General features: G+C 43.1%; 1 protein-coding gene across 10 annotated transcripts in view; it reads right to left on the minus strand.

Annotated features, from left to right (window-relative positions):
- The window catches only part of NRG1 (neuregulin 1), a 703,230-nt gene that overhangs the window by 133,565 nt on the left and 542,958 nt on the right, over window positions 1-26,707 (minus strand). The gene's annotated exons all lie outside the window — the stretch shown is intronic.

Here is a 26,707-nt window from a genome sequence, read left to right on the forward strand (position 1 = left end):
GATCACGGAAATCCAGCATTAATAAAGCTTCTGCTCTTTCCTTAACTTGGTCCATTGTTTCTCTGTATTGCAAAGATCTGTTACATCCTATGGTGCTTATTCATGCCTCACTTAAATTAGCATAAATCAAGGAGCAGCTTCACTGAAGTCAAAAGAGCTATAATGGTGTAATGGAGATCAGAATCAGGCCCTTTATGTGTTAGAATACATTGGCATAATATTAACATATACGATGAGAAAAGGAGCTCTGATTCTCAGCTCCTCTCCTCCGCCTTGTGCCATCATTTCCACCAGGGAATTGACAGCATTTTACACCCATTTTATACTGGTACGAATGACGGCACAAGGCGCACGGAAACAAAGAATCAGTCCCTCTGAATTGTCCTGGTTTTGTTTCTTGTTTCGAATGATACTTAGTGACTAGTTTCCTTTTTATTTATTCATGGTAGTTGAAAATAACTAACTCCCACTGGGACCGCAGTGTAAGGGGGAGTAATCTTTGTCTAAACCAGGGTTATTGGCACTGAGGTAGTTCCATGGGTGATCTGCTGTTTACCGAGAGTGAACACCACCACCAGTTTCTTTGGTGCCACTGGGACACATTTATACCTGGTGAAAATCAACTGGTGTCAAAGGAATTATACCAGGAATGACTTTGTCCCATTATATTAAATTAAACGAATAGGGGTCTGCGCTCAGCTATGTTTATCAAATACTTCCTCTTAAATGAAAACAAATTGAGCATTAAGGCTCAGAAGTCAAGCTCTCATAAGCTAGACAATGCCAAAATGTTGCAGCAGTAGACAACGGGAGTCCAAGGTACTCAGCACCTTCCAGAAACACATCCATGCAGAGTATCTTTGCTTGGCCAACTATAGCAGCGGTTCTCAACCTATTTACCACTGCAGGCTGTGTTATGTGCGTGGCATCCACACAATATATATACTACCTGTATGGCCCTGAGGATGACTCATGGGCCACAGCTCTGTGCTGACTGGGCTGCAAGTGACCCACGGGCTGAGAACCACTGAACTATACAATAGTACATGGCAGAACAACATGTGAGAGTCTGGGGAAAGACCCATGGTTACATTAAAAAAAAATCCACAGCTGATAGCAACATTCTTTATAAAAATATAATCAACAATCTAAGGCTGTAATTCCACTGTGGGATCTGGTCTTAAGGTTTATGATGTGATCAGAAATCTCTGCCAGAATGATTGCCTTTGATCACATAGAGTTGCTTATCTTTTTACCTTTGCATTAGCTAGCTGATCATACTGCATCTTTCGGCAAATATAGCAAAATACTTCCCAAATGGCAATGAATCACACACATTATATTGCCACTGTAAGGTAGGGATGAGGACCCTTTCTACAGATGAGGACCACAACGTTTGAGTGTCTAATGCAGTGGTTCTCAAATTAGGGCTGCCACTTGTCCAGGGAACATGGTGCGGACGCAGCAGGTAAACAAACCGGCCTGTCCCGTCAGGGGCTTTCCCTGAACAAGTGGCAGGCCTAGTTTGCGAACCACTGTTCTAATGCATTTCACCACTGGATTTTTTTTTATTCAGCCTATTTTCCAAATCTTGCTTTTTTATTATCCCTAACTATGACCTTTTCGCACACCTGGATCCCTCCAAATACGGGTAACCCATTACCATATTCCCCCACATGGAGCTGCCTTTTAGAAAAACTACATATATTTAGTTCTCTGAATCTTTCTCTGTAGCTCAGTCCCTCTACCCTATGCATCATTTCCGTTGCCCTTCTCTCAGTTTTCTCCTCTTTGTTGACATCTCTCTGGTGCGGAGATGAACAGATGTGAATGTGGCAGGGGCAGGCTCACAAGTCCCATCTAATTAATAAATAATGTCTAGTTCTCTGGAGGGCGTAGAAAGGGACGATCACCTCCTTCGCTCATGCTGTGACACCTCTGTGTATGCAGACCAAGAACCTGCCGTTCTTCCTTTACCACCACACCGCAAGCTGAAGACCACTAGGGCCCCACTGTACGTCAAGCTCTAATTCTGTGCACTTGGCCTGGCCATTTATTTTCAGCCCTTCCACTGGGTTTTCAATCTGTGTAACATGTCCACACTCATTTGAAATTGTTGCTCAGGCCGTGCTTTGTGGGAGTCTCACACATCTCAGTTAGAACAAGCTCCCTTACAAACGGTAGGTGAATCCGCACTGCCCACCTCAGCTGCGACCCTCTGCTGAAGAGTGGCACACCCCGCCACAGACCAGTGCCATAACCACACGCAGCGCACGCAGCTCTCTCCTGCTCGCTAGGCGGACTGCCCCTGCTGGGGGATTGTCTGTCCCGTGTCACTGGGAGCAGGGTTGTGCGAAGGTGGGGTGGGGCAGGAGGGAGGGAGCTGTGATAAAAACTCAGCATGCATCGCATCACTGCAGCTGCTGAACATGACTGGCAAAAACCAGAGTAACTTACTGTAGCTCCTCATTTGTTTCAGCTACTCCTCCACATGCCAAGGCCCTGCCCGTCTGCACTGTCTCAGCACTTCGCTCGTCTAGGATGCAAACCTCTCCTGCTGCCTGCTTCAGCAGCATCACAACAGGCCTGGCTCCCCTCCAAGCTGCAGTAACCCCCTCCATCAGTCCAGCTTCTCCCTGCTCTTGACTGCAGGTCCCTTACACCACAGCACCACTAGGCCTGGCTCACTCTCTGCCTCCTCAGCATTAGCACTCAGTTCCTATCCTCCCTCACACAGGTCTCACTCCCCCCTCCCCATGATCCCCTTCCCACCAAGCCAGCTGCACTGCTGCTCTCATCACCCACTCAACCCCCCTAGCCCGCCCACACCCCCGAGGTTTAACAAACCCCACTGCCCTCCCTCACCACGGGGTGGGTGGGGCCACACCCTTGTTGTGGACTATCAGGGCTCCATTCACTTCTTCTGTGCCAACAAGCTTCTGCATGGGGGGAGGGATAGCTCAGTGGGGGGGGAGGGATAGCTCAGTGGTTTGAGCATTGGCCTGCTAAACCCAGGGTTGTGAGTTCAATCCTTGAGGGGGCCATTTAGGGATCTGGGGCAAAAATTGGGAATTGGTCCTGCTTTGAGCAGGGGGTTGGACTAGATGACCTCCTGAGGTCCCTTCCAACCCTGATATTCTATGATTCTATGGGAATTGGAGCCCAGGGAGCAAAGTCTGCATCCTCTCCCACTCTGCGTTTCTGGCCCTGCTCCACACATGGAACCGGGGCCAGGGGGACAATCTGCCCGAGTGCTGTAATTCTAGCTCTGAGAAGCGATTCGTCTGGGCCAGAAAAATTGCTGGTCAAGGCACCCTCTCACACATAATCTACAAAAGAAGACATCCGTGGCTAGGACATGTGCTGAGAATGGAAAAAGAATGCTTACCAAATACCGCCCTTGAACCAAAGCCAGAAAATGCAAGAAGAAAGAGAGGAAGACCGCGAATAACATGGAAACAATCAGTTCTGAACAACATCAAGCACCTCAACATGAAATGGGAAGATTTGGAGAGCAGGGCAGTTGATAGGCAACGATGGCAAATGGGGGTAGCCCAACGTGCTGCAAAGCACGGGGTGTGAAAAAGGAAGGCATTGGAAGAGGAGGTGGGCTAGTACACCTTATCTCGCTTCACCTGGGGAGTGGGGGGTGGGGGGAATTTCTTGCCGTTTGGTGCTTTCTACCTATAGCAGGGTGGGCAAACTTTTTGGCCCTAGGGCCACATCAGGGTTGCAAAACTGTATGGAGGGCAGGGTAGGGAAGGCTGTGCCTCCCCAAACAGCCTGGCCCCTGCCCCTTCCTACTTCCCGCCCCCCGACTGTCCCCCTCAGAACCCTCAACCCATCCAAACCCCCCTGCTCCTTGTACCCTGACCACCATCCCTAACCACCTCCCCCATCCCTAACCCCCATCCCTAACCACCTCCCCGAGGACCGGCAGCTGCAAGGTTTGGCTTTTCATTCCTGCATTACCATAGTAGGAAAGATGTATATTGCTTTAACATGATTCTGTTGCAGGTTAGAGAAGATGAGCAGCTGGGAGTCAAACCAACAATGGGTTAATGGAAATGGAGACCCTGAAAGGTAAGTGAGTCTGGGTGACTTGTCTATAGCTTGCCGGTGCAGAAGTTAACCAGACTAACCCACTGGTAACAAATCATAAGAGTAGGCTAGGCAAGGGTCTCCGTAGGTGAACTCCCAGTGTACAGCAGTATGTCTGTGTACGTACATGACTTGGGCCTCTTTGGCCAAGAGGAAAAGGTGGTGCAGATTCCATGTCAATGAAGTTGCTTTGTGACTGTGATCGGACTCCTGCCATATAATAAATGGTGGACTTGGACTTAGAAGTTTGCAAAATGTTTTTGTATTGGGTGGTGCACTTTGCCAGTAAATTTAATATAAATCCCTTCACTGCTGTAAGTTCTCAAGAAGAAGAGAGAAAAAATAATTATTCTCAAGACTGAGATGGGGGGAAGTGAGCAGAGGAGTTGGTAGAGGCTGTATCAGTCCTTCTGACTGAATAGTGTCTAACGCGGTTTTCACACATTTTAAGGATAGAAGTCACCCTTTTAGTCTGACTTCCTGCATAGCACAAGCCACAGAATGTAACACTATAGAGAACCACCCTCCAGCAAGCCACAAATATACATAAAACATTTCTCAAAATAAAGAATAAATAAATATATAATCACCATGTAGAATATCCACTGCCAGCAAAGTAAAGCAACGAGTAACATTATTCTCAGGTGGTCACTCGTCCATGTACTAACCAGGCCGAAACCTGCTTATGGGTTTATAAATTAGGCCTGATAAGCCTTATTACTCTTAGCATGAGGGTAATCTGATTTGAAATATCCAGCTGCTACAACCTCACTTTAACTCAAAATATTCCCTACCTGGATTCCCTAAGAGTACACTACATTCTGGGAAGCATCAGGACCCGAAGAGACAAAGTATGTGCTCATGGGCAGATGTATTGTACGTTACACTTGGACATGTTGAGTCACAGGTTGAGAATGGATGATGGTTAGTAGCAAAATACTGGTATTGGCAAAGTGACTTCATTCCGTGCATTGCACTCTCGGAACTTTCAAACAGACACGAGCAACAATATGCTCTTGTGGTATTAATACAGGGAACTACTCTATCAATTTGCATTTCATTCCATTTTTGCCATACACTGAGAAACTGAAAACAGTGTAACTAGGAGGATTAAAAAGCAGCACATTCATTAATACGGGATTGATGATTAAGGTTAAAAGGATCCCGCTTATTGATTATGGGTCACTTTCTTCCAATTAAATAAATGCAGCATTTAGAAGACGAAGGTCATAAAAAACCACCAAGCATGCCCAATGCATATCGACACTGACAGCAGTTACCCCCTCTCCCCGAAGTGTATCGACGTGTGTGTATCGATATGTATACATAAGGAGATATCCATGTAATAAATTGGGGAACCACATGGTAGATCCATTTGTCATGCACCTTTGAGGACTCACCTGCCCTCTGCCCACTAATCCATCTCCCCAGGGACTAATTCCAGCCATCTGAACCTCTGAGAATTTCAAAGAGCTCCCATGAAACACTCCCACACAAAAAATGCTTAAGGAGAAATCCTATTTCTCTGTAAGTCCTTCACTGGAACGGCAAAAGCTAAAAGCGAGACCAACCTGAGCCTCTGTGTCATGTACAGAAGACATAATTTTTCTGAATGGGAGTGTCACCAGGGCTGTTGCGTCTCCCTGGCTCCAAACCATGTGTTGCCACGCTCGGCTTTTCAAGGAGGTTTATTTTCACAACAGAGGTTATCAGACAGGCAGAACACAGTCTGAACTCAATCCTCAGTGACAAGCTTCAGGGCCACCCCTCCAAGGGGTCTCTGGCCCTCCAGCTCCTGCAGGCTTCCCAGCCTTGGCCAGCTCTGCTCCCCTCCTGGAGCAGCAGTCACAGGGCTGCTCCCCTGAGCCCTTTGCTAGCTCCACTCCAGTGTGACTTCCCTTCTGAGGCTCTGCCTGTTACAGCCCTCCCTCTCCAGCTGCCTACTAGCAGCCCTGTATAGGCCCAGGTGTGGTCCAGCCCTCTTTTAAATGGCTGGATTGGGCTCTGGTCCAGGGAGCTGGGTTTCATCTATCTACAGGGAGTCACAATTCCTTCCCTGCTCCCATCTTGCTCTAAGAAGGGGACAGGGGAAGGAATTCATGACAGCCCTTTTGCAGGTGCAGATGACTTCTGGGCAGTGCATGCTCGGGGGTGGAGTGAAGGTTCTGTCTACTTCCTGACCAACTAGAGAGAGACAGAAAGAGAGAGGGAGTGAGAGAGAAAGAGAGAGTATGTGTGTGTGAGAGAGAGAGAGAGAGAGAAGCAGATGTCCCATGAATCCTGCTTTCTCCCATGCACACATAGCGGACCCCTCCCCCTCCCTCTGCCATATCCCCATGTCATTGGGAGGACAGCTGTGCTGGAAATCTGTACTTTTTTTCCTCATGTATGGTTTTTGGTACGTGCGTCTCCTTTAAGGAAAAGGCAGGAAAGCTTTAGTGCTAAATACATATAGGCCCTAATCTGACACAGCACTTAAGCATGCGCTCAACTTCAGTGGGATCCCTTTGTGAAGACTAATACATTCCCTTGTGATGTGCACAATAAAAGATAGGACGCAATCTTCAACAAGCCTTCTCGAACATGTACCCGGAAGTGTGTCAGCTGGGGGCAATCACAACAACATATATTTATCAGAAACCTGCAGACCAGTCATTAGGAATGTCAGTGCACTTGAAAGGTTAATGCTCATCCCAGCATGCATTTTGACTTTACTGTGGAATCATCTATATGTACAGCGTATACCCATATACTATCTATTGGCAGGATGCAGACTCTTTAAGGGCAATCACTGCGGTTTACAGAAACGTGCTTCACTAAAAACGACGGGTTCTCCCAAGAAATGTGAATCGTTTCAATCTTTGCTGCAAGTAATTGTAATGTAAAGATACAATAAGATGTGCTGTTGTTTAATGGGAACAAAAGGGTCTTCTGACTCTTTTCAGCCTCCAGTGAAATGTGAGACACTGCGTCTCTTTCATCCTAATCAGAAGCAGAGTTTGTGGCACTCCCTGTGACGCAGGACTATGACATGAAACATGAATTTCAGGAGCTTTAATCAATGGCAATAAATTGCTCAGCTGATGTATACACAGGCTCAGACTATGTTGAATACTGGAACTGTCCAATGGAAAAGATAATCAGGGGAATTATATGGTAAAGTAGCATTCAGGAAATGAGCAGACAGTTTAATACAAGAAATAGAAAGCACCCAACTCATTCCTCCTGCCTAGGAGAGTAAGCAGTGGGAAAGAGACGAGTACACAGTGTGTGTTTTACTTGAGAACAGTATTCTTCTCATCTCCCTCAGTGCTGTAGCATCTGAGTGGCTCACAGTCTTTAACGTTTTTATCCTCACAACACAGCTCCATGAGTTAGCAAAGTGCGGTGATCCCCATTCTACAGCTCAGGCACAGAAAGACACTAAGTGGCTCACCCAAGACCATACAGGAAGCCTGTGGCAGAGCAGGAATTTGAACCTAGGTCTCCAGAGTTCCAGGCCAGTGCTCTAACCACTGGGCCTTCCTTCCCCTCTGCCAAACCTCAGAAAAAGATGACACAAGCAGCACCTATAGTTCATTCAGCAGGCTCTGCACCAAGTAGAGTTCTTAACAAAGAACCCGAGGATGAGGGCAAAAGTGTTTTTCTGCTCCTCCCCCACCATATTTAGGGGCTGATTTACCACCCTCCTCCCAGCTCAATTTAGAGATTCCTTGGAAAACAGATGTAAATAGGGTAAAGGGACTCAACCCTGCATGGGGATATATGATATACATACTACATAATTATTCCATGGGGAAGCTTAAAAAAGAAAATTAAGGCTTTGCAGCCAGTGCTAGATGGAAGCATTTTTACAATTTACGAACATAAGAATGGCCATACTGGGTCAGACCAAAGGTCCATCTAGCCCAGTATCCTGTCTCTTAACAGTGGCCAATGCCAGGTGCCCCAGAGGGAATGAACAGAACAGATAATCATCAAGTGATCCATCCCCTGTTGCCTATTCCCAGGTTCTGGCAAACAGAGGCTAGGGACACCATCCCTGCCCATCCGGGCGAATAGCCATTGATGGACGTATCCTCCCTGAATTTATCTAGTTCTTTTTTGAACCCTGTTATAGTCTTGGCCTTCACAACACCCTCTGGCAAAGAATTCCACAGGCTGACTGTGTGTTATGTGAAAAAATACTTTCTTTTGTTTGTTTTACACGGGCTGCCTATTAATTTCACTTGGTGGCCCCTAGTTCTTGTGTTATGAGAAGAAGTAAATAACACTTTCTTATTTACTTTCCCCACACTGGTCATGATTTTATAGATCTCTATCATATCACCCCCACTCGTCTCTTTTCTAAACTGAAAAGTCCCAGTCTTATTAATCTCCCCTCATACGGCAGCCGTTCCATACCCCTAATAATTTTTGTTGCCCTTTTCTGAACCTTTTCCAATTCCAGTATATCTTTTTTGAGATGGGGCGACGACATCTGCACACAGTATTCAAGATGTGAGTGTACCATGGTTTTATATAGAGGCAATATGATATTTTCTGTCTTATTATCTATCTCTTTCTTAATGACGCCCAACATTCTGTTCGCATTTTTGACTGCCGCTGCACATTGAGTGGATGTTTTCAGAGGACTATCCACAATGACTCCAAGATCTCTTTCTTGAGTGGTAACAGCTAATTTAGATCCCATCATTTTATATGTATAGTTGGGATTATGTTTTCCAATGTGCATTACTTTGCATTTATCAACACTGAATTTCATCGGCCATTTTGTTGCCCAGTCACCCAGTTTTGAAAGATCCTTTTGCAGCTCTTCACAGTCTTCCTGGGATTTAACTATCTTGAGTAGTTTTGTATCATCTGCAAATTTTGCCACCTCACTGTTTACCCCTTTTTCCAGATCGTTTATGAATATGTTAAATAGGACTGGGCCCAGTACAGACCCTGAAGGGACACCACTATTTACCTCTCTACATTCTGAAAACAGGCCATTTGTTCCTACCCTTTGTTTCCTATCTTTTAACCAGTTACCAATCCATGAGAGAACCTTCCCTGTTATCCCACGACAGCTTACTTTGCTTAAGAGCCTTTGGTGAAGGACTTTGTCAAAGGCTTTCTGAAAATCTAAATACGCTATATCCACTGGATCCTCCTTGTCCCCATGCTTGTTGACCCCCTCAAAGAATTCTAGTAGATTGGTGAGGCATGATTTTCCTTTACAAAAACCATGTTGACTCTTCCCCAACAAATTATGTTCATCTATGTGTCTGACAATTTTGTTCTTTACTATAGTTTCAACCAGTTTGCCTGGTACTGAAGTCAGGGTTACCAGCCTGTAAATGCCAGGGTCACCTCTGGAGCTCTTTTTAAAAATTGTCTTCACATTAGCTATCCTCCAGTCGTTTGGTACAGAAGCTGATTTAAATGATAGGTTACAGACTACAGTTAGTAGTCCTGCAATTTAACATTTGAGTTCCTTCAGAACTCTTGGGTGAGTACCATCTGGTCCTGGTGACTTATTACTGTTTAGCTTATTAATTTGTTCCAAAACTTCCTCTATCTGGGACACCTCAATCTGGGACAGTTCCTCAGATTTGTCACCTAAAAAAAATGGCTCAGGTTTGGGACATGTACTCAACCGTGAAGACCGATGCAAAAAATTCATTTAGTTTCTCCGCAATGGCCTTATCGTCCTTGAGTGCTCCTTTTAGCATCTCGATCATCCAGAGGCCCCACTGATTGTTTAGCAGGCTTCCTGCTCCTGATGTAGTTAAAATTTTTTTTTGCTATTACTTTTTGTGTCTTTGGCTAGCTGTACTTCAAATTCTTTTTTGGCCTTTCTAATTATATTTTTACTTTTCATTTACCAGAGTTTATGCTCCTTTCTATTTTACTCACTAGGACTTAACTTCTACTTTTTAAAGGATGCCTTTTTGCCTCTCACTGCTTCTTTTACTTCGTTGTTTAGACACAGTGGCTCTTTTTTGGTTCTCTTACTATGTTTCTTAATTTGGGGTATACATTTAAGTTGAGCCTCTATTACGGTGTCTTTAAAAAGTTTCCATGCAGGTTGTACTTTTGGTGCTGTACCTTTTAATTTCTGTTTAACTAACCTCCTCATTTTTGAGTAGTTCCCCTTTCTGAAATTAAATTCTACAGTGTTCTCCGCAACAAATTTAATTATGTTATGGTCACTATTACTAAGCGGTCCAGCTATATTCAGCTCTTGGACCTTATCCTGTGCTCCACTTAGGAATAAATCAAGAATTGCGTCTCCTCTTGTGGGTTCCAGGACCAGCTGCTCCAAGAAGCAGTCATTTAAGGTGTCAAGAAACTTTATCTCTGCATCCCATCCTGAGGTGACATGTACCCAGTCAATATGGGGATAGTTGAAATCCTCCATTATTATTGAGTTTTTTATTTTAATAGCCTTTCTAATCTCCCTGAGCATATCACAATCACTATCACCATCCTGGTCAGGTGGTCAGTGATATATCTCTACTGCTATATTTTTATTATTAGAGTAGGGATTGGCAACCTTTGCATGTGGCTTGTCAGGGAAAGCTGCTGGCGGACTGGGATGGTTTGTTTGGCCGATTGCAGCTCCCACTGGCCGCAGTTCGCCGTTCCATGTCTCATAATCTCAGCATCATCAAGGAGATTTAATATTTAATACTTGTCTCCTACTTTACCCACAAAGCCAAGAAATGAATGAATCACTCTTTTGGCATTGGATGGAGAAAGTTGTGGATTTCCAGCAAGTAATTAAAATTCAGTCAAGTAAGAATGACAAAGGGGAATTTTATGCTTAGTCAGCACTCTGTGTTTTAACCAATTTTGACTTGTTGCATACTGTAGTTACGTTTCTAATCTGAAACCTTCATCTGAATAGCTAAACGGTGTTTTCCGCTGTATCTCCCCTCTGCTATATCTTTGGTATTGTATACATTACACATATCATTCCACAGTCTGGCACAGGGACTAGTATGTCACAGTTTACAGCATCAGTACGAAAAAGGCATGACATTCACATTACTACATGGTTGGCTGGTATTGAGCTAGAGAGAGGAACAGGGACAGTTACCAGCACCTGGATAATGTGCTTACTGCATTTACATTTCTATCCCTTTACCATGTTGGTTAGTGGGTTGAACAGGAAAGTAATGCTGCTAAGCTTTTTCAGTACATAAAACAGTCACTGAAGCTGCTTTTCTATGATGACTTGCATTTAACCAAGATAATTAAGAAACAATCAGATACAAAGTTTGGAGCTATGCTGCTGGATGAGTGTTCCTTGCCAGAATTTCAATAACTAGCCCTGCTAAAAGAACGCAGGGGATTTGGTGCATGTGTGTGTGCCAGAAGAGAATAAAGTTCATTCCTTAACCTTCCATACTTAACAAACATTAACAAATATCACAATGTATCCATTAGGGTTAGACACTGGCTAATTAAAAAACCCCATGCAGCTGGAGTCTAATCAGTAATAATAATTACTTGCAGCTGTTTCCACCACTGTCCATCCCCTATCTCCTCCCCTCTCCCGCAATAAAAACTCTGTGGATTCTTGTAGTTACAGGAAGCTGAATGCATTATTTATGTGGATGCAGAGTCGAGAAAGTCCAGGCATGCTACCTACCACTATAGTGGTAAGTTACAGCTATTGGCAATAGAAAGCTTGCTTGTGCATTAGGTGCTGTGGACAGATTTCAACCTTGCCAAACTAAATAGCTAAGTAATAACAAATATTAAAACAACAACAAAAAACAGCGCTAGGAATAGAAGGCCGGTCTGAATTCGCTACTGAGACAGAGTACAGTAGACCATCAACAGGAAGAATGATCCAGTAACAATTAACCTGTGACAATAAGATTGTATATTTCCTTTGATCTATTAATATGATTATGTTCAAATGTATTTACTCAAGCTAGGGCTCTCCAGAGGGTGTGTGGGGAAAACAACTGCAGATGGCACCACTTAATTTAGTGGCCAAGATGAAAAGTAAATGACGGCCTTTAGTGAGGCATTTCACTCTTGCCCCTCTCCCATTAAAACAATGTGCTTTTTATTCAGAAAAATCATTGTGTTTGTCCAGGATTTCAAGGAATATCAAACTGGTAGTCAGGCAAGCCAGAAATGCTCATTTCCTGGCATGCTAAGCAATGACCTACCATTGCAGACATGTATCTGTCAAGTTGACATCTGTGCACACATTCTGAAATAATGCCTTTCAGATTTCATTTCCAAGCTGATCATGGGCAACAGATCATGCCACATACAAATATGGATGCAGAGGCTGAGCCCTGAAATGAAGGCTAAGTAACAAAGTGCGGGGGGAGGGGAGGGGAGATGAGACTTAAACAAGTAATAAGGTTGCAGACGGTACAAACTAATTAAAATAATAAAAAGGAAATCAGTCCTCTCCTGATAGGCTGCATTTGTTCTTCCCAAAACGAACTTCACCTTTTTTCAGGCAGCTGATTTCTGCAGGGAACTTGTGACTTCTTGACACAAGTGCTTAGCTGTGAAATCTATAAACAGCAGCAGGCGAATGTGTGATGCTGGCCTAATGCTGAAGGCTCTCCAATACTCCTCACATGGACCTTGAAGAGCCTTACTGATTTCAGGGGGATGCCACATGTGCACACAATGGGTCCTTGCCGAGAGACCATAAAATAGATCCATTAGGTTCATGGTAGGATCCAGGGGTCCAGTATTAGGGCGCAGCCTGGGTCCTGGGGGATGTTGGTTCAATTTCCTGCTCTGCCACAGACTTGATCCTGCATAAGTCACTTGGGTCCAGATCCCCAAAATGTATTTAGGTGCCTCACTCCCATTAGGCATCTAAATATCTTTGAGGATCTGGGCCTTAATCTCTGTGTGCCTTGGGTCCCCATCTGTACAAGGTGGATAACAGACTTTCCTACATCACGTGGGATGATGGGAATACAAATATGCTAATGAGTGTGAGGCGCTCAGTACCTGGGATAGATGGCACTTGCAGGAGCTTCCTATTCTAGTATACCCAGTGTCATAATGCAATCTTTGGGTTTAGGGATTCTCCATGGGCCATCTGCTGAAGTATGTCACAAACATTGCAGTAACTTGCAGAACGCTTCCATGGAACCCTACACAAACCCTCCAGGTCTCGCAAAGTGAACCTTACTACATGGTGAGACGATGGTGTTGCACCAGGTTAAACTCCCAATTTCTTCCTGCTCCCTGCTAATTATAGTCCCTTAGCAACAGTGCCTTAGTTCCACCATTAGTGGCTGGTGGTATTTTTGAGGCTTAAGTAGTTGTTTCCTGTTCCTATTGGCTAGGTGTACTGGGGCTCATGGCAGGAAGAACTGTAGCCCTTCATCTGAAGGTGACTCCATCTCTCCCAAGTGGCCATGAATTAAATGTAACCTTTTCAGCCATACTCTGACATTGAACCTCCGTGTGTCCTAGAGAGGCCCTTCAGCACCACTGTGGGGAACAGCGCTGGGATGGCATAGAGAGCCTCTTGTAATTATTTGGTCTAATCCTATTAGGAGAAGGAAGGCTTTCATTTGCTAATGTAACAAATACCTTTCCTAGAAGCAACCCCCTGCATTTAAAATAAAAACAAAACAAAATCTCAAACAACATGACATTTATTGTGTGTGTGAAACGCTGTATGTTACATCAAAAGCTGTTTAATATTAAAAAAAATTAAAAGGAAAGGTGTTATTAAATGGCGGCAAATTTTGAAACTACAATTCTGCACTCGTTATACAAGTGAAAACAATCTGAAGAAGCCGTTACATTGTTAAAGATGTATACCAGCCAAGCCAAAGAGGCAACTCTTTACAGCATATGCACTGTTTCACAGGGATTTTTGTATTGCAAAATATTCATATAGGATCACATTTGTGGTTGACAAAGTTGCCGTTAATTTAATGCTGCAATAATGTTATACTGGTTTCTATGTTCTCGATTGCAGGAATTAGCTATTTCAAATGCTGATCAGAAATGCAGGTAGAAGTTTTACAATTATAGTAACCCGATTTATTGAGCAATAAACAACATTCTTTCTATAAAGCCATGAGCCAAACCTTTAATGCCGTAATACGGAATGTGGATTTAGAGCATCTTCTTTAAGCATCACACAAACAGCAAGGTCTTTAAGACCATCAGATAATTTAAGAAAAAATTCTCCTTAGCTGTGTAATAAAGAGCATTTAAATTACTTCTGAAAACATCTGTCTGTTGCTGAATGACATACCTGCCTCCCCATTGACATCAATGGTTAAATTACCACTTATGCCATTGTTGTGTATTTGGGTCCCATGCACCTACTCTGTCACATGCTTAGCCAAATCCTGGTCCCACCGAAATCAGAGCCCAAACTCCTCTTGATTAGAATAGGATCATAATTTGGTTTCTCTGTCATTTTTATCTGGCCCTTGTTTCTGTGGTAACTAAGTACTTCACATTCTTTAACATATCCTGGCAACACCCCTGTGAAGTAGGGCGGTGCTATTATCCCCATTGTGCAGATGGGGAACTGAGGCCCAAAGAGGTGAAGCCCCAGATCCTCAAAGGTATTTAGGTGCCTAACTCCCATTGCTCAAGTTCACACAAAGTCTTTGCCAGAGCAGGGACCTGGGTCTCCCAAACCCCAGGCCTAACCACTGGACCATCCAGTCCTCTGTCTTAGCTGAACACCTATTAAACGCATTCTTGTGCTAATGTTGTTTATTCACCTCTGCATTTGCTTAGTCAGATTTCATGTTATTGAAGGATTTAGGAATTTTTAAGCAAAGGAGCATTTCTGGAAAATCTAAGGTGGGGCTGTACTTGAAGTAAACAAGAGTGATATGCTTACCGGGAGCAGACGCGTGGAAGATCACAGAAGGTATGCAAATTCATTGTGGGGCCTTATAAAACGCTTCTTTCATTCACCTACCAAGTGCAAGTAGCTGCAAGCTCTCTTCACAGCCTCCCACGCAACAAAAACAAAGGGGAATATTTAGGTTTGTGGTGAGGGAAGAGAGAATATCAATTCCAAAGTTACAATCATCTCAGAAACAAATTGCTGTTGTCGATTCATATGTGAGTTATAAAACCCAGGCAATTAACTTAGAACTTCAGACCTGACTGGTGCAGCCCAAACGACTGTCAGAGACAAAAAATTGCATCTGTATAGATGATTCCCCTCCCTCTCCACAAATGTTCCACCTTAAACCTGTACATTTCCTCATGGTAAAAGTATGCATCATGCGTGAAATAGACATAATTATGGAAATCCCATCTGGAAACGATTAAGGCTCATGATCCCCTGGTTTGCCAGAAAATGCATCCTTCCTTATTCACCCTTCCCTGAAATGAAGAGTCGGGTTTACTGTCTTGCCCTGATGACGAATAAATTGCTATCTAAGCTCTATCTGCACCAAGACAATCCCCTTCCCCAAGGCAGACTAAGCATGCAAATTCTGAAGACACATTTGATACCTTCCAAATTATTATGGATAAGCCAGAGCTTAGTTGCGCTGGCCCTCTGCACAGAGGTGAATTTCTCCTGCTATGTGCTGTACATATTTACTGTATTTACAAAGACACACACAGAATTCATACATATATCATACAGATTACCTTGTAGCCAGTCAACAGTCACCTAGGAACCTTACAATTACTGTGATGCACACCAGTCACTCAGCACTCCATAAGGACTGTGGGATTAGAATTCCCTTCCTCTATTGTCTATGTTCTCACATCACATCTAACACCCTAGTAGCCAAATGCCTCTTGCTTGGAAAGCAAAACCCCCTACCACTTGAGCTAAGGAAGAATCTCTGTTGGCTGCTGGCAGTACAGGAAAATTGTGCCCCTCTATACTTCTAGAATTCTTCATGGATCATTATGGCCAAGGAGAAATGGCCAAAGTTTCCTAGCAAGATAGAGGTAGAAAAAAACTTTTTTAGGGGGGAGTGTCATTGAAAATACCTGTTCATTTAGAGCCATTGAGGCCACAATCTTAGTAGGATTCAGAAATGAATTAAATATTGGTATGGAAAATGAAAAGTCTACAAGTGGCATCAGATAGCATACAAACGATTTATAGAAGGAATATAGACATTCATGCTTCAGGGCATAAGCCAAGCATGAACCAAGGGGGGACTAGGAAGAAATTTCCAGACAATAGGTTTTCCTAAATTGCCTATTAGGGTTTTTTTTTTTTTTTTGCACCTTCCTCTAAATCATCTAGGCAGAGACAGGATACTGGAATCAATGGATCACTGCTCTCATGTGATATGGCAATTCCTTTGCTCCTGTATCAGTCATGGATGATCCAGTTTCATGACTTTTGAAAATGACACATGATTTCAGCCACAATATATGATCATATGCCATGGCTATGGTTCCTTCTAGTAAGGGTAAATGATGAGTTAGGAGAGCTAGGAGCCAAAGGAAAGACAAAAACTTCAGTTGGTCACTTTCTGCTTAGTGCGAACCACCTCCCCAACCCCTTTGTTTATATTAGGCATGACACAGTACTGAGGCCCTCAACTCCTACTGAAGTCAATGGGAATTGAGGGTATTACTGACATCATACAGGACAGGGCTCATTATGAGCAACTTCACACACTATATAATTAGACTGTGGAACTCATTGCCACAGGCTGCTGTAGAGGTCAAGAATTTAACAACATTCTAAGAGAAATTGGATATATAAATGGCTAAAAGGTATATTGACAGTTATGATTAGAAGAAAAGTTGTAGAAGGATATAAAACCTTGTGCTTCAGAGATTACACCAATCTCTAATTATTAGGGGTCAGCCAGAGAATCCTCTGGTGGGCAGATTATTCCAACATCTTCCTACTGCATGGGGTTCTTGCACCTGCCTCTGAAGAATCAGCCGAACAAGATGAACAAAGCATCTGATCCAGTCTGGCAATTCCTAAGTTTTATCTTTCTTTGACTATTTTTGTGTGATGTCAGAATTCACATACACCATTTGTACAGCTGGTCAATTTCACTTTCTTCTCCAGCCAGATCAACAAAGGGAGGAACAGCAAGACTGGTTTGTGGGAGGTTGATGTATATGTGATCAGTGACTGGGCTGGTATAGAGCTAAGGAGATGGAAGTTTAACTTTTAATCCACTAATATTTCAACCGCTTTGGGGGGAATCATTTTCCTCTGTTTCTGCCCCCCCATCACCATCACCATGTATGTAATTGTTCATGGATGGAAATACTCTTCTTTCTTTTATTACTGTCACTGCTATCCTAACTGTGTTTCCTGTGTTTACAATGTTACAGTTGTGTGCATGATGCTTTACACCTCTCTCACATCGTTCCTAGAACGCTTGACCACCACAGCAGATGGGCACTGAATGTGACCCTGACAGCAATTACGTCTGTCCAAAAAGAACAGTCACTCTTCTGTTCTGCTCTTTGGTATATTACTCAGCTTTTATCATTAGATAAACTGCTGAGTTTTCTTACTTGTGTTCCTGTGCACACTCAGTCGTAGCAAAGCTACAATTTTATCTTGGAAAGTTTATGAAAGATCATGAAGCTGGTCAGGATGAAAAAGGGAAAAGTGGTACAACCTCTGTCCCCTTGAAGTCCCAGGCATTATTTAGCACCAAAACCACATCTAATCGGCATACCAAATCTTAAATGTCTTTTCAAAAATGTAGGTACTTGGAGTGAGATTTACAAAGGTATTTAGGCACCTAAAGATGAATGTAGGAACCTAGTGGAATTTACAAATGTGCTCCATGAGCAAGGCCACCTAAACCCCTTTGACTTTCAGTGGGCATTAGGCACCTAACTTGCTCAGGTGCTTCGTAAATTCCACTAGGAGCTTACTTGCCTCTCTAAGTGCCTAAATACCTTTGTAAATCTGGCTCTTAGTACTTTGTAAAAACTGCATGTGCCATTTTGTGCAACCAAATTGTTGCCTTTGATAGTTTGTAACGAAAAAGAAAATGAATGAAAAAAAAAATAAAACAGGTGAATGATAGTTTTTTATGATGGAGAAACCAAATGTTTGTTTGAATTATTTAACTCCTCAGAAGTGTTAGTGAAGAGTTGCTGTTTTTCTAAAACAAGTTTTAAAAAGAATTAGTTTTTTTATTTGAATAAAACTGTTAGCGCATAGCTAAGGGGTTTCAAGGAGAGCTGGTTTTTCCCGATGTGCTGTTCTGCAGTGTAGGGAGGGCTTATTTTCTACTTTTTTAATGTTTGTCTTTTATCACAGCTGGTTGCGGGTTTCGGTGAATGACAGTTTAATGTCAACAAGACATTTAAGAATAATAAAATTAGCCAAGATCACATATCATCCCAAGTAACAGATTTGTAAAGAATGAAAAGGAAAGCAGGCTGCTTGGTAATAATTAATAATCCCTCCAATATGCAAATCCCTTCCTTGAATGGAGGAGTGCTGTTTGGGCCCATATGTTGAAAACTCACTGGCATATGTGAATTGAAGTCTTTGCCTCCAAGCCTGTTCACTATCACTGCGCTCTTGTTGGGGGAGTAATGGGTCATGAATGCACAAGTATTACCTCGTAGGACTATGTCATTGCATGCACAATTCATATCCAATTACCCACAATTTTATGGCATATTTTACATGCATAACTCAGATATTAAAAAAAGAAGAAATCAGCCCTAAGGGTACAGCTACACAGCAAAAAATGCCACAACAGTGAGTCTCAGAGCCCGGGTCAACTGACTTGGGCTCACAGGAATCACACTATGAGGCTAAAAATAGCAGTGTAGATGCTCTGACTTGGGCTGAAACCCAGGGAGCGGGGAGGGTCTCAGAGCCTTGGCTCCAGCGCTAGCAGGAAAGTCTACACTGCTCTGTTTAGGCCTGTAGTGTAAACTGGAGTCAGTTGACTCAGGCTCTGAGACTTGTGGCCATGGTTTTTTCTTTTCTTTTTGCAGTGTAGCCAAGCGATAAGAGTCGTGCTCTGGTGCACTGTGTTACCACAGCGCTCTTGCTCAGCTCCTGTCTTCTATGGTGAAATTCACTTATTCTGTTGAGGGCCAGTGCAAGGTCTTGTCTACACAGTGACTTAACGCGCAGCAAGCCAGGGTGTGAATCTTCAGTGCACTAGCCTGCTAACTGGCTGTGTAGACCCTGCTACCATGCACTAACAGTTCCATAGTGCACTGGGATGTACTCCTATTTCAAGTAACCACCCACGCCCTGAGGAGGTGCTGTAGAGAAGGATTGTGGGGAAAGGCCTGTTAGCTTTCTACATGTCACAGAAAGTGCTATTTCAGTACTTGGCAATTAATACGCACAATTACCTGTACATAATAAGCAGCACAAAATGATTTATCCAAGTGCTTTGCATGTTCTAGAACATATTTTAAGGGAAAGAAAGCTATCAGAAGGAATGGAGGGAGAGAGCTGTTACTGAACATTTTAAGAAAGGGCTCATGGGTTAGATTCTGATCTCGTCTAAATGAGTTCAGTGGAGTTACTCCAGATTTACATGGGTTTAAATAATAAAAACATGTTAAAGGAATACAAAATAATGAATGGTAGAGAAAAGGTAAAATCTGGCACTCCTATTTACTTTCTTATAATGGAAGAAGAAGAGATGACATTCAATTACACTAATATACAAAGCATTTACATCTGAATGTTTTTAACTCAACTCAGAACCAGCTTGTGGAACTTATTGCCACTAAATATCCTTGTGGGTAAGTGCTCAGTAGAATTCAATGACATATTAGACATGGATAATGAGAACATCCCTGGCTGTGTTACTTAGCATTAAAGACATTCAGAAGGAACAACCTGGGGTTGTCCATTGTCAGAGACGGGACACGGACTATAGGGACCATGGGTCTGACCCAATATGGGAATTTCTGTGTTCTCCAAGTCTGTGTGGAGACAAGACATATCAATCAGTGTAACTGTCCTGTTAAAAAAAAAACATACCTTCTGGTTTATTGTAGGAAGTTAAATATCTTCCCCAGAATGCTGCTTTATCTTTTTCTATTAAAAAATCAACCATTATAGTAATTCACGCCAACAAACGTGCTCACATTTTTAGACGCCAAAGACAGTATCTCCAAAATACCTTGTCAAAAATTTGAACATATTATTAATAATTTCAGTTCATGTAACTTTGAATACTAACAGAGTAAATGTCACTAATAAAAGTCAATGTGTGGTCTGTTCCATCCTCTGCACTTTAGAACTTGTCATGATCATGACTTTATTATCTGAGCTTCATTTCTGATGCTAATACCACTCCACGTAGAAATGCATTATGAGAACATAACCTCAGACACAGGATGCTTGCAGATCCAGTCCTGTGCCCAGCCAAACACTTCCACATTCAACCTCTACTCTGAGTTTTAAGACTTTATGGTAAAAAAGCTTTTCCATGCTAAATCTTGGAAGACAAGTTCTCAGGTCTGGAAAAACTCTTCATAACCCCAGCTGGCTTGGGATCAGGAATATAAACCATGGTCCAGATTCTCTGCCCCTGAGCATCATAAAGAATCCAGAATCTGGTGCCAGCGGCCAAGGTTAGAATTCCCTTGGTATAACACCAACTACCCCTCACCCTGATGTAGGTGGCATATCAGGGGAGGGATGGGCCACGACGGGGGCCAGTGCTCATCTGGTCACGTAGGTACCACACCTGTTGTCAGAAATTAGAGAAACCCCTATGCTGCTCTAACTCACACGAGGGCCAGGGCAGTTTGAAAATCAGGGGCCATAAAAAGCTCCCCTCCCCTGGAGCAAGAAGGTCTAGGTGCAGAAGAGAATCCGGCCCTATACTATAATGGTGATGTGAAAGGGCAAATTTGATAACTAAACTTTTAGATTTACTTAATTTCTAATGAGGTCTATACCAGCTCCTTAGATTTGCTTATCTGTAGATCCCTAACAAAGGGGAAATGTCTAACCTAAAAAGCACTGAGTCAGAAGAAAAAAAAATCATAGGAAGGAACATGCAAGACATTATATATTTATATATTTATTGAAGAAAAACATTGACACCCCCTCAGATGCATACATCCATGATTCATAAATCACAATTGATCCAGGGTAGTAGCTTATTTCCTGACAATCTGAATGGGTTGTATGTGCCAACTTGCCATGCATTTCTAAGATACTGCAGATATGCCACTTAATTACCAACTAGTCAACTACCTTTAAGTATTCAGAGGGACATACATTATGACAAACAATAGTATTTTTAAGTGATTGTGCTTTAATTGCTACATAAAGTACAGTTGTTTGTCTCTACTCTGTGTAAAAGGTAGAGTTTTATGAAAAGCCATAACATGAATTATAAAAATACATTAACTGCAAACAATCTCCAATAACATTTTGAAAATGAAAGTCACCGGAGATGTAACTTTTCTCATTTGCATCTAATTAGAAGAGGTTACCAAAAGGCAGCTGATTTCACAATTTACAAAGGAAAAAGATGCAAAGTGTGTGAAGGGTAATATCTATTGGAGGAGAGTTTAGCATAGTTCTCATTGCATTGTAAGAACAGAAGTGCATGGGAACAAGGTTCCTATTAATTCCCATGATTAGAGCTGCTATATATATGGCCCAATGGAGATCCAGGTCATGTCTCAATTGCAATGTTTGGTATCCCCATGATATTGGTGACAGAGTACGCATATTGTATAGGTTCATTTCCAAAGCAGTGCCCCTTGAGCCAATTAAAAATATTTGTGCATCTAGTTCTTTATATATGTGGCTTTGAAAACATAACCCAGAGTGTGTAACTCAATTTTTTTTAAGCAAAAGGTAATATTTCAATGAGTTGCTTTTAAAACAAACATTTGTTTAGAACGATGAACTTTACAAATTATTCCAAACCTAGCAGTGTATCTCGTTATCTTTCTCTATTAATCAGTATCTTTTAATTTATCTTTCAAAGAACAAATCCAAATTGATGCTGGTTAGCAGAGGAAACACTTTGAAGAACTAGCTAGGACATTTTCATTGAAGGCAAAGTGGTGCAAATTCTCTAAATCCTCAAAAACAACAAGGAGTCTGGTGGCACCTTAAAGACTAACAGATTTATTTGCATCTCCAAATAAAATAAATCTGTTAGTCTTTAAGGTGCCATTGGACTCCTCATTGTTTTTGTGGATACAGACTAACACGGCTAACCCTCTGATACCTCTGAATCCTGTTTGACACATTACAAAGCTTAGGTGATGAGGTAGTGTTAAATGTTAATGACCAAAAATAACCTCTTTCACCTACTGCTCACTAATAAACTTTGCCCCTTCCTCTCAGGCAATGGCCTGGCCAGTGATCCATGCATTTATCACTTCCAGACTGGATGACTATAATTCACTCTATCTGAAGCTAAGCAAAGGCTCCAGTTTGTGCAGAATGCAGGTACCCGCCTCCCACACAGGTTAGGCTGCCATCAGCATATATCAACCTTATGCTCCAATCCCTCGATCTGAATCTTCTTCCACTGCCACTTGATGCTAATCCCACAAAGTCATTACTGGATCATCTCCCAGCTACACTAGAGATTGCTTCTTCATGGACTGCCAATACAGTTGCATTCCTTTGGGACAGTGAAGATCAGAAAGCCCAGGATGCACCACATGACAAATGGAGATCCAAGCTTCTGAATCAAAGGGAACACAGCTGTGGTACAAACTTTCAGGGAGAGTGGAGTAACTCAGAGCCAGACCACCTTCAGGAAACATTGCAAGACCTTCCTCTTTGATAAGGATTTCCTACCAGAATCAGAATGATATTGACAAATAGAGCCTCCTCTGAACAGAAAAGAAAGAAAGAAGACTTCATGAAGTCCCCTGGGAACTTTGCTTTTCCAATCATAGGTGGCAGGGGTTCATAAGAGTGATGAGCACCTATACAAAACCCAGAGGGAGGGAGGGAAGGAGATAGAGACAGATATATAGTAGCTAGAATTCCATTGTGTCAGTCTCCTAAATTTTAGGGCAATTTATAATTACTTAATTAAAACACAAATATTGTTCTTCATGCAAAGCATTTCCACACTAAGTTTTGACTTCTACGAGGATCCGTTTTCAGTCTTTAATTGAGCGTTTTGGCTCTGTTATGCTTTTTTAGAGTGCAGAGACATTCTTGATTTCAGCATAATGACATATCTTGATGCACCAGAATGTCTGAATTGCTTGTATCCTGTCAAGGTCACATCTTTTGCTGTAATTCAGCGGATCTCTGGTTGGCTAACACCATTGGCTCTGATGGAACTTTATTCCATCTATATTATCGTTATGCCTTGAAAATAAAATTAAAAAGGGGGATAATTCAGAGAAGCCTGCCCCAGTACTACTAGATATTGTAATAACTGCTGTCCAAAAGATGATAGCCAGAGGGAAGCCTAAGACCTTGACTATTTGTTACTGTAACAGTGACAGCTTTAGATTTTTTCCTCCTGTGGAATCCATAATGTAGCAATAGAAATGCTAAGGTCAAGCCTGACAACATATCCCTCTGCGACAGGGTGTCTATAATTACGCGATCAGCACAGACACTGCTGGCCCAATTTCGATCATGCTGGTAGAAATCAAGCATAACTCTAGTGAAGTGAAAGGAGTTACATAGGTGCAAACCGTCCCCAATGTACAGGAGCACCTCACCCTTGGGAGCTAGGGAGGTGTGATTATTCCCATTTTCCACCTGGTGGGATTTTCAAATGTGTTCAGTCTTGGCCTATCTCTGCTCCAACTGAAGTCCATGGGAGTTTTTACCCTTGGAGCAGAGGGGGGCCAATGCTGAGCTTTATGACGATCCCACCCTGAGAGGTTAAGAGCCTGATCAAAAGCCCCCTGAAGCCAATACGAGTTTTCCATCCACTTCCATGGGTTTTGGTAGGGTGACCATATTTCCCAAAGGGAAAATGGGACAGCGTGCGGGGCTGGCAAAAGCCGCTTACCAGAGCCCTGCCTCCCCCGGCGCAGGGCTGGCATCACCGCTCGCCTCCCACACGTTCCTCCACACCCCACTTTTTGGACAAAAGTGGGCATTTGTCCCGTTTGCTCTTGCCATCTCAGTTACACATGCCAGCATCAGTCACAGCACACCACACTACACAACTAATGAAGTGAACAAGACAAGAGTCATTCAGCCTAATTCACGACCTTACTTCGCCTCATTCACTGTATATAAAATGGGGAAGACTACAGAATTTCCCAATTAATCCACCAGTTAAAGAAGGTTAGTACAGGCCTGTAATCAGTTAATCAGCCAGTTTCCACACAAAACAAGGTAACAGAACAATGATATCACAAAGAGTGTTGATACCTCCGGCCAATTTCCTAGTGAGACATTTATTCAGTTTGGAACCTGGCATCTAAACAGAGCCTCCAAGCTTTTAGAGTTTTACCTACTGATTTAGAAGCACAGGCCCAGATTTGCAAAGATCTCAAATTCTCACATGCTCTCAAAGAAACTGCGGAATCACCTGATCAACATCCTCTAGAGCAAACAGGGAAAGATTAAGAATGAGCTCTCAGAACTGGATACTCTCATAAAAAAACAACCTTCCACATAAACTTCCTCGTGGCTGGAATTTACTAAAACTAGACAAGCCATTTACAATGCACACTTTGCTTCTCTACAAAAGAAAAAGGACACTAAACTTTCTGAACTACTACATGCTATAAGGGGCCACAGCAATGGTTCCCTCAACCCACCCAGCAATATTGTTAACCTATCCAACTATACTCTCAGCCCAGCAGAAGAAGCTGTCCTATCTCGGGGCCTCTCCTTCTGTCCCTCCACCCCCACGAACATGATACAGTTCTGTGGTGACCTAGAATCCTATTTTCGACGTCTCCGACTCAAGGAATATTTCCAAAATACCTCTGAACAACATACTAATCCACAGAGGCCTCCCTACCAACATTACAAAAAGAAGGATTCTAGGTGGACTCCTCCTGAAGGTCGAAACAGCAGACTGGACTTCTACATAAAATGCTTCCGCCGACGTGCACGGGCTGAAATTGTGGAAAAGCAGCCTCACTTGCCCCATAACCTCAGTCGTGCAGAACACAATGCCATCCACAGCCTCAGAAACAACTCTGACATCATAATCAAAAAGGCTGACAAAGGAGGTGCTGTTGTCATCATGAATAGGTCGGAATATGAAAAAGAGGCTGCTCTGCAGCTCTCCAACACCACTTTCTACAAGCCATTACCCTATGATCCCACTGCGAGTTACCAAAAGCAACTACAGCATTTGCTCAAGAAACTTCCTGAAAAAGCACAAGATCAAATCCACACAGACACACCCCTGGAACCCCGACCTGGGATATTCAATCTACTACCTAAGATCCATAAACCTGGAAATCCTGGGCGCCCCATCATCTCAGGCATTGACACCCTGACAGCAGGATTGTCTGGCAATGTAGACTCCCTCATCAGGCCCTACGCTACCAGCACTCCCAGCTACCTTCGAGACACCACTGACTTCCTGAGGAAACTACAATCCATCGGTGATCTTCCTGATAACACCATCCTGGCCACTATGGATATAGAAGCCCTCTACACCAACATTCCACACAAAGATGGACTACAAGCCGTCAAGAACACTATCCCCGTTAATGTCACGGCTAACCTGGTGGCTGAACTTTGTGACTTTGTCCTTACCCATGACTATTTTACATTTGGGGACAATGTATACCTTCAAATCAGCGGCACTGCTATGGGTACCCGCATGGCCCCACAGTATGCCAACATTTTTATGGCTGATTTAGAACAACGCTTCCTCAGCTCTCGTCCCCTAACGCCCCTACTCTACTTGCGCTATATTGATGACATCTTCATCATCTGGACCCATGGAAAAGAAGCCCTTGAGGAATTCCACCATGATTTCAACAATTTCCATCCCACCATCAACCTCAGCCTGGTCCAGTCCACACAAGAGATCCACTTCTTGGACACTACAGTGCTAATAAACAATGGTCACATAAACACCACCCTATACCGGAAACCTACTGACCGCTATTCCTACCTACATGCCTCCAGCTTTCACCCAGATCACACCACACGATCCATTGTCTACAGCCAAGCTCTGTGATACAATTGCATTTGCTCCAACCCCTCAGACAGAGACAAACACCTACAAGATCTCTATCAAGCATTCTTACAACTACAATACCCACCTGCGGAAGTGAAGAAACAGATTGATAGAGCCAGAAGAGTTCCCAGAAGTCACCTACTACAGGACAGGCCTAACAAAGAAAATAACAGAACGCCACTAGCCGTCACCTTCAGCCCCCAACTAAAGCCCCTCCAACACATTATTAAGGATCTACAACCTATCCTGAAGGATGACCCAACACTCTCACAAATCTTGGGAGACAAGCCAGTCCTTGCCTACAGACAGCCCCCCAACCTGAAGCAAATACTCACCAACAACCACATCCCACACAACAGAACCACTAACCCAGGAACCTATCCCTGCAACAAAACCCGTTGCCAACTGTGCCCACATATCTATTCAGGGGACACCATCACAGGGCCTAATAACATCAGACACGCTATCAGAGGCTCGTTCACCTGCACATCCACCAATGCGATATATGCCATCATGTGCCAGCAATGCCCCTCTGCCAT

This window comes from Lepidochelys kempii, chromosome 5 (genome assembly GCF_965140285.1).
Source record: "Lepidochelys kempii isolate rLepKem1 chromosome 5, rLepKem1.hap1, whole genome shotgun sequence".
Classification (NCBI taxonomy): Eukaryota; Metazoa; Chordata; order Testudines; family Cheloniidae; genus Lepidochelys; species Lepidochelys kempii.